The following is a 14,353-nucleotide window of genomic DNA, read 5'->3' on the forward strand; positions in this document are numbered from 1 at the left end:
GGTGATTTCAGCTGGTGAGAAATGGTGTCTTTGAAGATATCCTTCCTGTGCTTCAGGAATTTAAATATTTTGTTACCTTTTCAGTAATGAGAGTAGTATGTCCCAGCTCTCTAGGGGATAACACTTTTTTCTTTTCTTTTTTTCTTTTTTTTTTTCTTTTTTTCTTCTTTTTTTTTCCTTTTCTTCTTTTTTCTTTTTTCTTTTTTCTTCCTTTTTTTTTCTTTCTTTTTCTTCTTTTTTTCTTTTTTCTCTTTTCTCTTTTTTCTCTTTTCTCTTTTTTCTCTTTTCTCCTCTTCCTCCTCTTTTAAAGCAGAGTGATGCTATGAGGTAGTTTATATTAGAAATCAAGAACTTTGCCAGCTAGTAACGTGTAAGTTTTATGCTGCAACAATGCAAGACTTTAAACCAGGGGTCCTCAAACTACGGCCCGCAGGCTGGATACGGCCCCCCAGGGTCCTCAATCCGGCCCCCGGTATTTACAGACTCCCCCGCCCCCCTGCCACCGGGGGTTGGGGGGGGGAAAACAAAGCAGCCGCAGATGACTGCCTGCCGGCCCCCTGTTTAAAAAGTTTGAGGACCCCTGCTTTAAATTATAGGAAATGTAGTGCAAAATGTATTTCTTGCAGTTAGGATTTGTTGTTGCTTACTTGACTGCCCTGAAGAAGTTAATGAAAAACTTAATTTCTGAAAAATTGCATAAAATCGGGAAAATACACTTGAGACTGTACTCATGCTTTGCAGCAGTATAACACCATTTCATTGAATTTTCCTTAAAAGTCAGTCGGAGCGAGGTAAGTAGACAAACAATCTGAGCCGATTTCACAGTGATGCTTGTGCATCCTGAGAGGTACGTGTGGCTTCCACAAGGGGTCAGTAGCACCCTCCCTTTGTGACAAGGGGTTTTGTAATATAAGCACAAAGTAAACAAGGGATAAGGATAATGATGATTGCATTAATATGTGGGTGGACCAGACCTCACTTGTCCCCTTCTTCAAGCCGGCTAAGTATAATTAGCTTATTTGCTGACTTCAGTAAGCACCATATTCTATCCTCTGACTCTCATGTGACATGAACATTGCTACTATTGATTAGGGCAAAGTTCCAGTGGAGTGTTTACCTTTAGCTCTAGTTGAAAGTATTCATTTAGTCTAGGTTGGTGGTTTGGTGGTGGTTTTTTTTTTGTTTTTTTTTTTCAAAAGCATGCAGCTGAAGCAGATAAATTGTATGAGAGAGCTTGTCCACTATGCAGGGGAAAAGAATTCTAGTATGAGTGTCCCACATATTCTTAATGATAACCACAGTCTCCCTAGATGGCTGGAGCTGATTAATATTTTCCACACTACACTATAGTAACACAACTTATAGTTAAATATGCTTTGAAGCCTATCAGTCTGCTCAGTGAAAGGAATGTCTAGCTTCTCAAGGCTTCCCTGAGCATGCAAGTTACTTGGAGGCAGAAGTTTGAAGTAACTCATTATCTTTCTACCAAGAGGCTGAACAGACCAGACAGCTATTCCCTGGACAAAAATTTCCAACCTTGTACCAAAGTCATATTTCACAAATGGGAATTTTAAGCTGGTCAATGTCGTTCAGGTTGGCACGCTTGCTGAATTAACAAGGGACCTTCCTTACCTTCATGTTTGCAACTCTTGTTCTGTTTCGCATCTGTTTTTTGTGTTTCATGTCTTCAGTGCATGTCCCCCACTTCTCAAGTGTGCTGTTTCAAGTCCTTTTATGTCTGTTTTTTGGTAGCAGAACAGTGTCCCTTCCTTCTTGATACACCTTGATAAGGTAGCTCTTTCCTCCATTACACTTGAGGTTGGCACAGTGCTTTGGCATAAGCACAGGGAGGCCCTATCCTTGTGGCTGACTCCACTCTTAATTACATACACTGACAGGAGGAATTCAGTCTTAGCAAACTTCCACATTAATTTATCAGCATCCCTTATTTCTCTGCATTGAAAGTATAAGAAAGAGGTTTTAGCTGCCAGCTGAGGGAAGGATAGGGGCATTTGGTGTACTTATGACTGTTCTCAACCATGTCAGGAAAATCAGGAACAAGTAAATGTTTCAGGGTGGTTTGAGTTGTGGGTTTTGTGGTTGGTTGGTTGGGTTTTTTTCTGTCCTATAGGCTGTCTGAAGTATTCATTGTTACTGTATCTCAGGTTCAGTTTTTGGTGACAAGATACTTCTCAGAGAAACTCAACTGTCTCCTAGTCGTGTGTATTTTGCCCGCTTAAGGTGCCTGGAGGAAGTCCGTTCCGTAGGATCGCTTGCAAGAGCGTGGGTTATTTGCAAAGGGAAGGGTGCAGTTACTGGGCTTCTTGCTGCCTCCATAGAGAAGTATAAAAAAGTTCTGCCTCTGAATAAAGTAAAGCTGAAACCACAGTCCAAGTAATACTCTTCTACTAAGATTTCATAATCCCTACTGTGTATATGATCATAAGGTATCTTGTGTTATTCTGGATGAAAGCTATATAAAATAAATGGCAGTTATACAGCACTTATTTCCCACTGGGCATGTTATATAGTTTGTTGGCTTTGAAATACAATGCTGTCATTCTTCCTCTCTTCTTTTTTCTTTGTGATGAGACCTGTAAAAGAAAGAGTACTTCAGGGCTATCTAGGCAAGGCTGCTTTTCCTGAGGCAGAGGCCTTAGTTAAACTGTTTCTACTATAGCCTTGCAATTCAAAGCATCGTGCCCAAGGTGTTTACTGTGTTAGTCCAATCTATAGCACGCGGCATTTAAAGCACCTAACTCATATTATTGTTGGTTTTGGTGAGGTGATTTTGATTCCATGTAACACTGAGGGAGTCTTCATTACGTCCTCTGAAACTGTGTTCTCCCACCACTTCATGAAGAAGGCATAGTGTGGGAGCACTTCACACCTTGTTGAGATAGAAAAGTGTGTTACAATAAGGGCATGGGGAAACCTACAACTGAACTGTAGTCACAGGCCTAATTCTTAAGAATTTTGTGAGGTGAGAAACTCGGAGGGCAAATTTGACTGAGAGCAGAGTGATCTGAAGAGTTTTAGATTCTTCTGTTCCCTCTCTTGAGAGCTTGTATCATGGATACATTAAGTCCTGCTGTAACCCTGCCATCTCCTTTTGTCTTGCACGTCCACCACCCTGGATAGATCTCTCCACAGCAAATCTCCCTGGAGTAATAGGCCCTATACTTAAACTGGAACTATTCCACACATGGAGAAGGAAAGCGCGGGAGTTTCAAGCCAGTCCCTGATGCAGAAATTGGGGATCTGCTGTTGCATGTAACACAGCTCTTCCCGTGGTGCACACAGGGGGTGTAAAGGGGTAAGTCATCTTGACTTACATTTACTGTGAACTGTGGCTGGCTGCAAACAGGCAGCAGTGTAAAAAAGCTACTGCAGAGCAACTGCTTGATAATTACCTGTGTGAGGTGCTTTCCCTGCAGCAGGCAGCAGTTGGAGGCCACTTACACTTTTAAAGTGTTGCAGCCAAGTAGGGTTGAGTGGGCCGAGCCCTCTGGGCATCTACTTGTCCTGAGCTGACATTGCTTTATTGGTAAGTAGCATGGAAATGAATTCAATATGAAAAATATATCTTCATTAACAAGATCAGGATACCAGATGCTTAATTTTAGGCTTTGTCTGCTATGCTGAATCAAATGGTGACACCAAGATTTGGCAAGCTGCTGTTGAGCCCTCTGGGAAAAGTTAGTCATTGGCTGATTTCATAGGTCTGTTTTTGCAGGAGTTTCTCAACTTTGAGGAGGTAGTTAAATAGTGTTCAGAAAAGAAAAGGAAAAAAAAGTATCTAGACAGGAGGATTTAACAAGGGGAGTGTTTTTTCTTTTTCCCCTCTTCTGGATGGGAACTGTGCCGAGTTTTCGTTTTCCTTGCCAATTTTCATTTGGCCAAAAATGCTGCCGTAATTGCTACTTGCTGTCTGGATTGGCTGGAATCAAACATATCTGATGTGCCTGTCCCATCTGTTCCCGACCACTGCCCTCCCTCTCCCCAGAACATCCTTCCACAGGGTGTGAGGATGCACTTGCGGGGTTATAGGGGAGCTAGTGATAGGGGAGCTAGTGTTACAGTCTATAACTTTCCAGGACAAGGAAAGGACTTTAATGTTGATTTGGTCTGGTCTTTTTCTTTCTGTCTGTCCAACTATCAAATCTAGGGCTGCGTTACTTTTTTTCATGTGGCCTGTAATTTTGAGAGGTAATCGATGGAGGCATTACTGCTGTGTCTGGAATTCTTGGATTTGGTCTGTCCTGTCCTATGAAAATTATTAACAGAGGTGCCCTGGGGCTGCCAGGTTTTTCTAGGGAAGACAGGTAAGGGCTTAGCACATCCTAGGTTAAGCTCTTCCCAGTCGTAACCAAATGCTAATTTGGGTGATGCTATGTGAGCTGCATTGTTGCACCTTTGCTTGAAGGGTAGATATAGCTTAAGACGTCATGGCAAAATACCATGTCCATAGTAGCCAGCAGTGAGAGCAGAATGCAGTGCACCCATGACAACATAGTATTCTTCAGAAGTTAGTACGTCTGGCTTTTCTTGAAGGGTAGCTAGCCTGAGAGGAGGTCAGTAATACCACAGGCAACCTGGACATAGACCATCGCATGGTGCTTGGTACGCAGCCCAAACCTCTAGAACAAGGATGCTAAACAGCTGTGTGTATCCTTAGGTTGGTTATCAGTGGATTAGAAATGAGGGTATCTAAAAGGCACCAGCTTTCAATGTTCAGATGAAAGTGTCCCTCCCCATGCTTTATTAATTTATTTCCTCCCAATACAGAAGGAACAGCTGAGGGAAGAAGGGAAGCTAACAAGCCTAGCTTATTTTGCTGCGTACTGTATATATGCAGCATTGAAGACCTCTGCAGACAGCTGTGAGTTTGGACGGGCGAAAAAAAGGGGGAGGGGGGGGAGGAGATGGAGGTCTCTAATGATGTGTTAGGTTATTGATGGAATTGCTAACTTGGAGGAGAGCTGCCTGCTTGGACCTGAGGTGGGTAGCGTTACCCACAGTAACTGTTTGCTTGTGCATAGTTGCTTTTTATTTTATTGTTCAGGTCAAAGATACAGTGGTGGTTCTGTTAAGTGTGGTGACTAGCTGGGCAGAGCAGCACGGTTCTGCTGAGCACAGCTGCCAAAACTGTAGCAAGCCAAGGGAGAGTGTTTTTTTTTATTAGGGACAAAAACGTGGTCTGACACAGCTTTCTTACCAAAGGGAAGGATTTTTCACTTCAGGAGGAAGTTTGGCTGAGAAGGCATTGGATAACTCTTTTTTTTCAGCTTTGCAGGAACTCCTGTATAAATATGCTTTCCACGAATATAGTAGTTCTGCTTCTAAGAGAGAATGTTAGTGGCTGTGGATGTGGGAAATAAGGTGAATAAAATGCTTTAATCGAAGTTAGCAAACACACCTTGCCATTTGCTCTTGGCTCATGCCATAAGGCAGGCAAAAAGTTGGGGGTTTTTTATATTTTTTTATTGCAAGTATTTCTGGAGTTTCCCTTGATCCTTTCCAAGCCATCAGGTTGTAGTTAAATTAAAACCTACCCTTTTCATTTGGTGAACACTGTGTAATGAGCTATTTGTTTGTGTTCCAGCTTAATCTTGGATCATTTTGTTTAAGCATTAAGAGCCTACATGTGTTGTAGAGAAACTGTTCTAATCGAGTTAAAGAAACAAGTAGTCTTCTAACTGAGGCCATTAGACTGGCATTTGTTAGCTTTGGTTTCCATGGGTTTCCTGTCATTCTTTACTCAAGTCACTTAGTTCTATTTCCTCTCTTTCCTACATGTGAAACAAGAAAAATGCTGCTTGGGGGTACTAAAAGAAGTCTGCTGGTGTATGCAAAGAAGCCTACAAAAGTATAAATGAGTTCCTGAGTAGCTGAAATGCCTCCCCTGCCAGCAAGGCGTACAGTGGTGTGTACCAGCTCAGTTTAGTGTTTTCCTGATGAAAAACTAAACCCCAGTACTAGTGCAGCCTCACAGTCTTGCCAAAGAGCAAATAGGCATAAAATGAACGAATATCTTCTACTGTACAAGCAGTGGAAATTACTAACTAGTAATTATATACAAATGTATATTTTATTATACTTAATAAGTAACCATTGATCATTATTTACTTACTAAATCTCTTAATTGAAGAAAGCTGTATTGAATACAGGCACTGAGTTATAATATTATAAGTGAGCTGACAATGCCAGCTTTTTGGTGGCAGTGTTTTTTCTGAATTCCTGTCTCTTGCTGATCTTGTCAGTGCACTGAAGCATTTTAGTAATGAGACTCTGAATCTCTGCCTGCCACAGCCAGTGGGTGTCACTGCAAGCATTGGAGTGAGGGAAGAACAATTCTGGGGAGAAAGAATAAAAGTTCAAGTGTAAGTTTGTTTTTTGTTTTGTTTTTTTTAAAGCTAGAAATAAATACAGAAAAATAGACAAATTAAGTCCTTGCTTATTAACTGTGCAGTTGCAAAGATGTTTCTTGAAAAGGTTTTAAAAGGGTTTAAAATGCTTAGAAAAGAGTTTTTAAATAAGTAGCCCTGATGGCCAAGGCCAGGTCCTCTGGTAAAAGTCATGTCACTATCAACTTCTGTAGTCATGCTGGCCCTAAATGTCCACTTTCTTCCTAGTGTTGAATGTTACTGATCTCATGGATAATGTTGGTTTAAAAAAGCAAAACAAACAAGCAGGAAAAAAAAAGAAAAAAAACCCCACACCGAAACCCAAAAAAACAACCACCCACAAAAACCAGAACAGGCTTTCCTTAAATCCTTTAAAACCACTTATATGAAATTCTTGGTGTTTGCAGACCTAAGTGCTAAAGGTCATTCTGACTCAAAGTGCCCACCTTCCCCAGACAGCTCGCCATCCCCAAAACCAGGCTGGCTCTGAAGCAAATGTCCTTTCAAGCCCAAGCTGGGAGAAGATGGGCTGGCTGAGAGCATATATGCAATCCAGCTCCCACCCTCGCACAAACAAACCAGCCGTGCAAGCTTTGAACTGTTTACATGATATACATTACCTAACGGTGCCTGCACTTCTGGAAGGGCCTCTCTTACACAGGTTGTTGCTAAGGCCCGTGTTGTCTCTGCCTGTGTTATCATGAGGATGACAGTTTAAACAGGTCTTATCACTGTGTATTCAATCAAGGTTTATGAGGGCTGATAAAGATGTCACCTAGTTGCTTTGTGTGTTCATTAAAACCCAGTTCCCCAGTAGGACTTTGCTGTATTATGTTCTTTTTTCTTTCTTCACTGATTTTTAGCTATCTTCTGAAGAGAGAGGTATGTCTTAGAAGGGAAGGCGTCACTCTTACTTTAGTATTTCTAGTATTTTTACGGGGAAGAATTAAAAAAAAAATAGTAGCTTGGTTGACACAACCCTATCTGTATTTAGTATCTTATGTTATCATAATTGCTTATTTAATAATTCAGTAAACTTTCTTACTTTTAGCTTACACGTGGCAGTAAAGTGACTTGTGTGTGCTGTATCTCCTGTGTTGTGTTGCTCCTGAAGGTAGCTCAGGAGGGGCTTGGTGCCACTCAGTTATGATATAAGTTGTAAATTGAGCTTCCATTACAGTCTTTCCTGATAGATGGAGACTGCGTATTTGCAATGCAGAAATGCAAGCATCATTGACTTACTATTTTGGTTGTATGTCAAAGGTGAAGAAATAGGTAGTCATATAAAATGCATCAGTAATTTTCAGGTTATCTGGTTGTGATGAACAGCAATAGGATGTAGGCAAAGATTGTTGTCTCTCTTGTCCTGTAAGCACCTTCATTTCAAAGTGGTAGGTTCTTTTCTCAACCCATGTCCTTTTCCTAGCTATAGTTTAAAAGAAACATGTTGTCCTAATTGTATCTGATACCATGTCCAATTCTACAAGTCTTCAAAAAAAAAAAAAATCACATTTCCACAGTGAGCAGAAGTTGCTCGGCTGCATTTTTGTTGTTTAAAATTTGTTGTAAAACAAAACATATACAAGACCATAGTGAAAAATTGTTAGTTGCAGCTGTTTGCTCTATTTTAAGAGAGGGAAATGTCAAAGGAAGCTATTGACTAAAAAGGATTGGCAATATCTAACAGACTCAAGACCCTAGCTCAGGCACAAATCAATTGAGATTAAGCATGTAGGTTTAGGCTCTTTTGAAAAATGGGAAGAAACTGAATATTCAATTGATTCCTTAGATCCTCGGGTCATAATAAATTCCTGTTATTTATGCTGCAGCATCTTGGCGCGCTCTGCATCCTATGAACTTTGTGAATACTAATGGCTGTTGGCATTTCAGAAATGATTCTTTCACTTTGTTTACAATTTTGCTGCTACTGGCAAGCACTGGGCTATCAAAGGCTTTAATGCTCTGCATGTGCGTTTCATAATAAAATGTTATTCTATGAGGATAATAACACTTACTAGAGATCAGTAATAAAATGAAAAACAGAGCCTCTCTACCATCACTTGTTAACACTTCTAATGATTGCTTGTTAGCACTAATTTGTTGTATGCTTCCATTTTAGCTCTATGCTGGCTGGCCTAAGCATGAGGCACTTGGATGCATAATATTAAGAATAGCTGTGCTGGCCTACTGATCTCTGCAATAAAAGCTACTGTAGCATGATCTGGTCTGCTTTTTGTGAAATGTGTTGTATTGGAACCAGTTGTTGACCCCTGCCTTATCAATTTGCTGTTTGCCTTTAAACAGTAGTCATGGTACTCTCTAGTATTAATTTGCCTGGGATTAAGCTATTTTACCTGGTGTGCTGGTGTCCCTTTAGCCTTGACCATGAAATACCCTCTGGTCATCCAGTAGTGCAGTATTTTTTGGAAGCAGGATTGCTATTTTGTGATGATAGGCTCCCTGGAACATAGCAAAGTGGAGTCCAGTGTGACCCTTGGATCTTGCAGCTTAGCACTTCATGAACACAACACTGCTTTCTATGTTCTGTTCTTCATTACCACTGCAGAAGGAGATGAGGGTCCGCTTCACTAATGCGTTGTGCAGACAAATAACAAATACAGACTTTGCTGAAGACTGTACGCAGCAACGTACATATCTGTCTGCCTGCGCTTCTGAAGGAAACTTGCCTGAACAACTCCATCGTCCTTTCTGGGTATCTCTAAGAAATCTTTATTCATATTTAAGGGGGTTTTTTATCATTCTTTCTGTGATTTTTTTTTCCTCCGTTTTTTGTTTCTTCTATCTCTTCTATCTGCTTGCCTTAGAAGTAAACAAAGAAGAAGTGGTTCTCAACCTCTTTGTTTTGCTTAAAACAGTGGACTATGGGCATTCTAAAACCATAATTGATTTGCCTTTTGGTATTTTTGGAGTTAAAAGAGAAAATGTCTTGATTCCAGCCAATTGCTGAGTTCAGGAAGCCTCATTCATTCAGTGAGCAATTTTGGCAGGGTGTGGAAGGGGAATCTGAAGTATGACAAAGAAAGATACCTTTGGAAGAGTTTCCAGTTTCTGTACTAAAGTCCCAGCCCAGACACATGTGCTTATACAAATTCTGCTAGATTGCTAGAACATGGTTGCCATCCAAAAACTCATCTGGCTTCGAATGTATGTTGATGTTTATTTCTTCACTTAAATCCAGAAAGTTTATGAGAGCAGAGTGTTAGGCTGAAACTGTGGTGATAGTCTAGTATAGAAAAAGAAACTGGCTTAAATATTGACAGTACCAAGAGATCCCTGGTCTGTTTCTAGCTAGCCAAATGGGAAGGCATTCTCAGTGCTAATTGACCTTTTTCCTTCTGTTCTTCTTTGCATCAGGCAGTATATTCAGTTGTGTTCGCACAGCTCTCATTTCAGCCACACCTGGTATTTGTTCCACCTACGATTTTAAACCTTGAATATTGAGCTGAACAGAAAATACAGCTCGCTACCGTTCTTAGCATTGATGGTTGTCTTCACAGAGGGATCTTAGGCTGCTATTGCCCCATCCTTTGGAGGAGTGTCAAGAGGTATCAGAGGGTTGCAATTTCTTGTCCCCTTCCATATTGAGAAAAATTGGCAAATCAGAAATAAGAGGGGCCCTGTTACGGGAAGAGCAGTGAATAACTGCGTGTGCCAGCACCTTCCCGGCGCATGCTGCTGCCTCAGAGGGGGGTGCATACAACACCGGCAAAAGCATGGTGGTGGCAAAAGCCGGTGGTTTGCTGCAGTGTGTTGTGTTGTAGCCATGACACCTGGTGATAGATAAATGTGTGGGGGCTGTTGCTATGTTGAGGTATGATTAGGTATTTATTGGTAACAGCCACGCTAGTCCAGTCTGAAAGATGACTCAGGCCTCTGCAGATGCTGTTGAGAAGACCTGCTTGCAAGTTTGTAGTATCTGTATGTAGGTTGGTATTTCAGACACTTGAAGACTCACCAGTGGCCGGCCTTGTTAGTCCAGCTCCTATAGAGAGTTTAGTAGCTCCATGCACTGGGAGATCGCCTGCCCTTTTCCATGAGGCTGTGGTAGGCAATCAGTTTTCTCAGTTGAAAAAGGAAGAAATCTCCCCATCTGTCATTCTAGAGCAGTTGCTTTCAATATTACATGATTTGTTTGTTCCTGCCCACCAGAAATATTCAGGGATATACAGTGAATGTAAGTTTAGGGAGCAGGCTTTTTTCTTAAGGTATCTTTCACATATCTTTAAAGCAGACCTCAAAGACTGTTGATTGAAAACCGTTACTCTAGAGAACAGAATGGCTAAATCCAATCAAAGAGTTTATCCCACAGGTATTTGTGTACCTCCCTCAAATTTATGGAAATGTCAATAGCACTGATTTATTAACTAGAACCATTCCATTTTTTCTGATTACCAAAATTACAGTGTGGGCCAGCCACAAAGTTTTGTTGTTGTGACCCTTATCCCCCTTCCCTGCAATGTTACTGCTACTTGTGCTAATCTAAATGTAAATTGTAGGCTCTGTGGGACAGGGTCTGTCCCTCGCATTTGAAACACCGCCCTCCCTCCCTTTTGTGTGTGGTTTTTTATTTTTATTAAACATTTGTGCACGAACCTCAGAGCAGAATGCCTATCGCTTGCCTTATGTGCTCCTTGATGATTCCTAAATTCATGTCCTTAATTGAGACCACTCATGGTGTTCCTTTTCGACCATGAATCAGAGTATCTGCAATAAGCTAGCAGCACAGAATGTATTTTAAGATCTTTATGGTGCGTCCCACCAGAGCCTCCTCATTTCCCCTGTGAGCAGGAAAATGAATTGCCTGTGAGAGATGCCTGCTGATCAACGAGCTAGAATTGTTTGGGAAAAAGAAAAAAGAAATGGGTGGGTGGAAGGAGTTACAAAAAGCCAGAGAACACCCTGTAGTTGCTTCTCCCCCTCCCACGAAGAGAGGTCCTGCACCAGCACAGCTGTGGCGGTGGAGCCCAGCCTGGGAGAAGGCTTTTGGATGTGTAGGCCCCCAGCCATAGGAGGGGTTTATGGGTCAAACCCAATACCTGTATGTTACTCCATGTAAATAAATCATACGCCTGTAAAATACACGCTATAGTTTGCTGCTGGGTCCTGGGGGATCAGGAAAGTAATTTAGCACAGCTGGATGCTTGTTCGTCTTCTGAATTGTTTTTACGGTTTAAAAGAACAGCTTCCTAAATTGCCATCTTATGAAAAAGCAGGGTGTGGGGCTGCACCAGAGCGCAAATGCACTGGCGTCACTTTAATTAAAAAATCTGCTCTCTCACTTACCTTCCAAAACATCCCCATTCCCTCTAACGGAGGAATTTTTACCTAATCCAAGCGAGCAGCTGTTGTCTGCCAAATGGCCAGCCTGCGCTCCTGGTGGAATTGGCTGGGGCAAGCGGTGCTCCCCCTCTCCCCTGCTGTGAACCACTCTGTGTGAAACCCCTTCCCTCAACTTGAACTCCAGCAAGGAGTCCCTGCGGCGCATGGAGACCGAGCTGGTCACTGTGGCAATAAATACTTGTTTACAAGGCGCCCAAACATGATGCAAGCGCCCAACGTGATCTAAGCTGGGGACCCGTTGGAGATGTTGGGATGCCGAAAACTGCTGAGTTGGTGCTAACCCCTGTGCTTAATGGGCCAAGTAATTTTTTCACCACCACCCTCGTCAGTGAAAAAAAATAGGCTTTTGTGAGCCCATTGAAAGCTGTATAAATTATCTGAGGGGCTTTGGAGACTGCAAGTGTGGCATCAGTGCTAATTACAGAGATGCTTCATCCTCAGGCTTCATTGCTTTGGTGCCTGTGATCCCTGTAAGGGAGCGGCCCGCCGCAGACAAGGTGCTGCAGCCCGTGTGCTCAGAAACTGTGATAGATGGGTTGCAGGCACCTGTGCGTTCAGCTCAGCTATCCAAGGAAAAGTGGGAAACCGGTTCTGGTGTTTGATCTACGTGGCTAGCAGTTGCAACCTGGCTACAAACCAGCAGTTGCTCTCAGCTGAAAGACTCGCAGATGCTGGCCAGCCTAAGAAAATGTTGTTGCGAGAGCAGTAGCGGTGCCAAAGATTTCGTTTCTCCTTGATTTCTGGTCTATAAAATGCTCAGGTATGTTCTGGCAGTGGGGAGTTGGGATAAAACAGTGTGGCCCAGGGTACATGGTGGACGTGGGCCCTTGTCAGATATATGCCCCCTATTAAAAATGCAAATTGATAAATAAACACTGAAACAATAGGGCTCTGCTAATCCTTTTACAAAGGGTAAATGGCTAATCTGACTCCCTAGCCAGGATGGCTGCTTCACCTTAACAATAGCTGCATTTATACCTTATGTTTTACTTGTAAACTGACATGTAGTGAATTGGAAAGGGTTTCGGCTCACCTGCTTGGTGGGGGAGGGCGGCTAATCCTTTCATGCCCTGCGCACTCGGTGAGCAATGCTGCCATTTGATCACGCTGAAGCAAAAAAGACCAGCGCGGCTCTGCCAAATTTTCAGCCACGTTAGACTCGGTTGTGCTTGTGCTTTAACAATGCTGCCAGTGTCTCTGGTAAGGGCAGAGAGAAAGGTCTATTCATGTCTTCGTGTAGCGAGTACCTGAGGGCCTGACCTTCAGAGGCACTGGGCACCCCCAAGAAAGGGTCCTGAGCTCGCTGACTTTCAGTGACCCTGCTTTTCCTTGCTTTGCAAACGTATGGAGTCCTTGCTAATGAGTATTGGCAGCAGAGCACACGTGTGCCCATCTTCAATGGCCTGCTCCTGGGTGACAAGGCCGTTGTGGAAAACCAGCAGGAATGGAGAAGGGTCCAAGCACCCTTGTCCACCACGTTGCCCTGATAGGGGACCAGGAGCTTGAGACAGAGGCTGTGTGGTGACTTAGAGAGGTGTATTGTTGCTAATGAGTTGATTGATAGGTGGTGCAGGTCTTTGCCTTGCCTAGCATTTATGCAGTCTGACTAGTTTAACAGAATTGCTTGTGGTAATATTGGGTAAGACCTGGATAGGAGTTTGTCCTCAGTGGCTACAGCTTCTCTTTCTTTCCTACATGCTCTTTTTTTGTTGTTGGTGGTGATTGTTTGGGGTTTTTTTCTCCTTTTCTTTTAATTAAGTCTTCAGCGTTAGTTCTGATCCAAGGATACAGAAATAAAAATTTTCTTGCTGTATTTGGTCAGTAAGATGTCTCCACACCCATGAGCCTGTTTGGGAATGAAGGGAACATGGACCATCTATAGCTGTAGGGCAATTTGATGCAGAACGAGGACTGAATAGACAAATCTCAGTAAGCAGCTGACCTGTGGGCTGCTCTCTTCAAAGTAACTGGCTTTATATTAGAATAGAAGAGGAAAATCAGGATGTTGTCTACTTTTTTCGTCCCCGGGGGGATTATATTTGTAATCTCCCAATGTCATGGGAGATTAACATCAACCTATATGCTTCCCAGGAGAAATTGCATCTGGCGAAGCAATTCATGTAGCTTGTATTTAAGGGATTCTTTGGAGAGAGAGGCAGGAGTAGTCATGGGCAAATGTGCTAGAAAGACACTGCGAAAGACTTGGAGGGTATTGGTTAGACGTTGCTGGTCTGAGGTCTTCTAATAAGCATCAGCTCAAAGTTAAATCTGGCCAAGTAAAGGACGCTGTAGTTTTTGTATCTGTTAGCAGATTGAATTGCAGACTGTGAGCAGTAAGTTATTATAACTTAAAACCTACTAGTTCATAAAGACCTACAAGTTTGATTATTTTTTAAACACAGAATTTTACCTCAGTTATCTCAGGTTAAGAGTGCTGGTTCCTTTTGCTTTGGTTGACGAAGACAGAGCTGGCGTGGGTAACACCAATAGAAGAGTTATAGATAGAAGCTGTTTCATTTCTATTTCTGTCTGGCAAAACTAAAAAACTCATACATGAAATTATTGGTCATGATTTTTATTAGAAC

Source organism: Falco naumanni, chromosome 3 (assembly GCF_017639655.2).
Source record: "Falco naumanni isolate bFalNau1 chromosome 3, bFalNau1.pat, whole genome shotgun sequence".
In the NCBI taxonomy this organism is placed as follows: Eukaryota; Metazoa; Chordata; class Aves; order Falconiformes; family Falconidae; genus Falco; species Falco naumanni.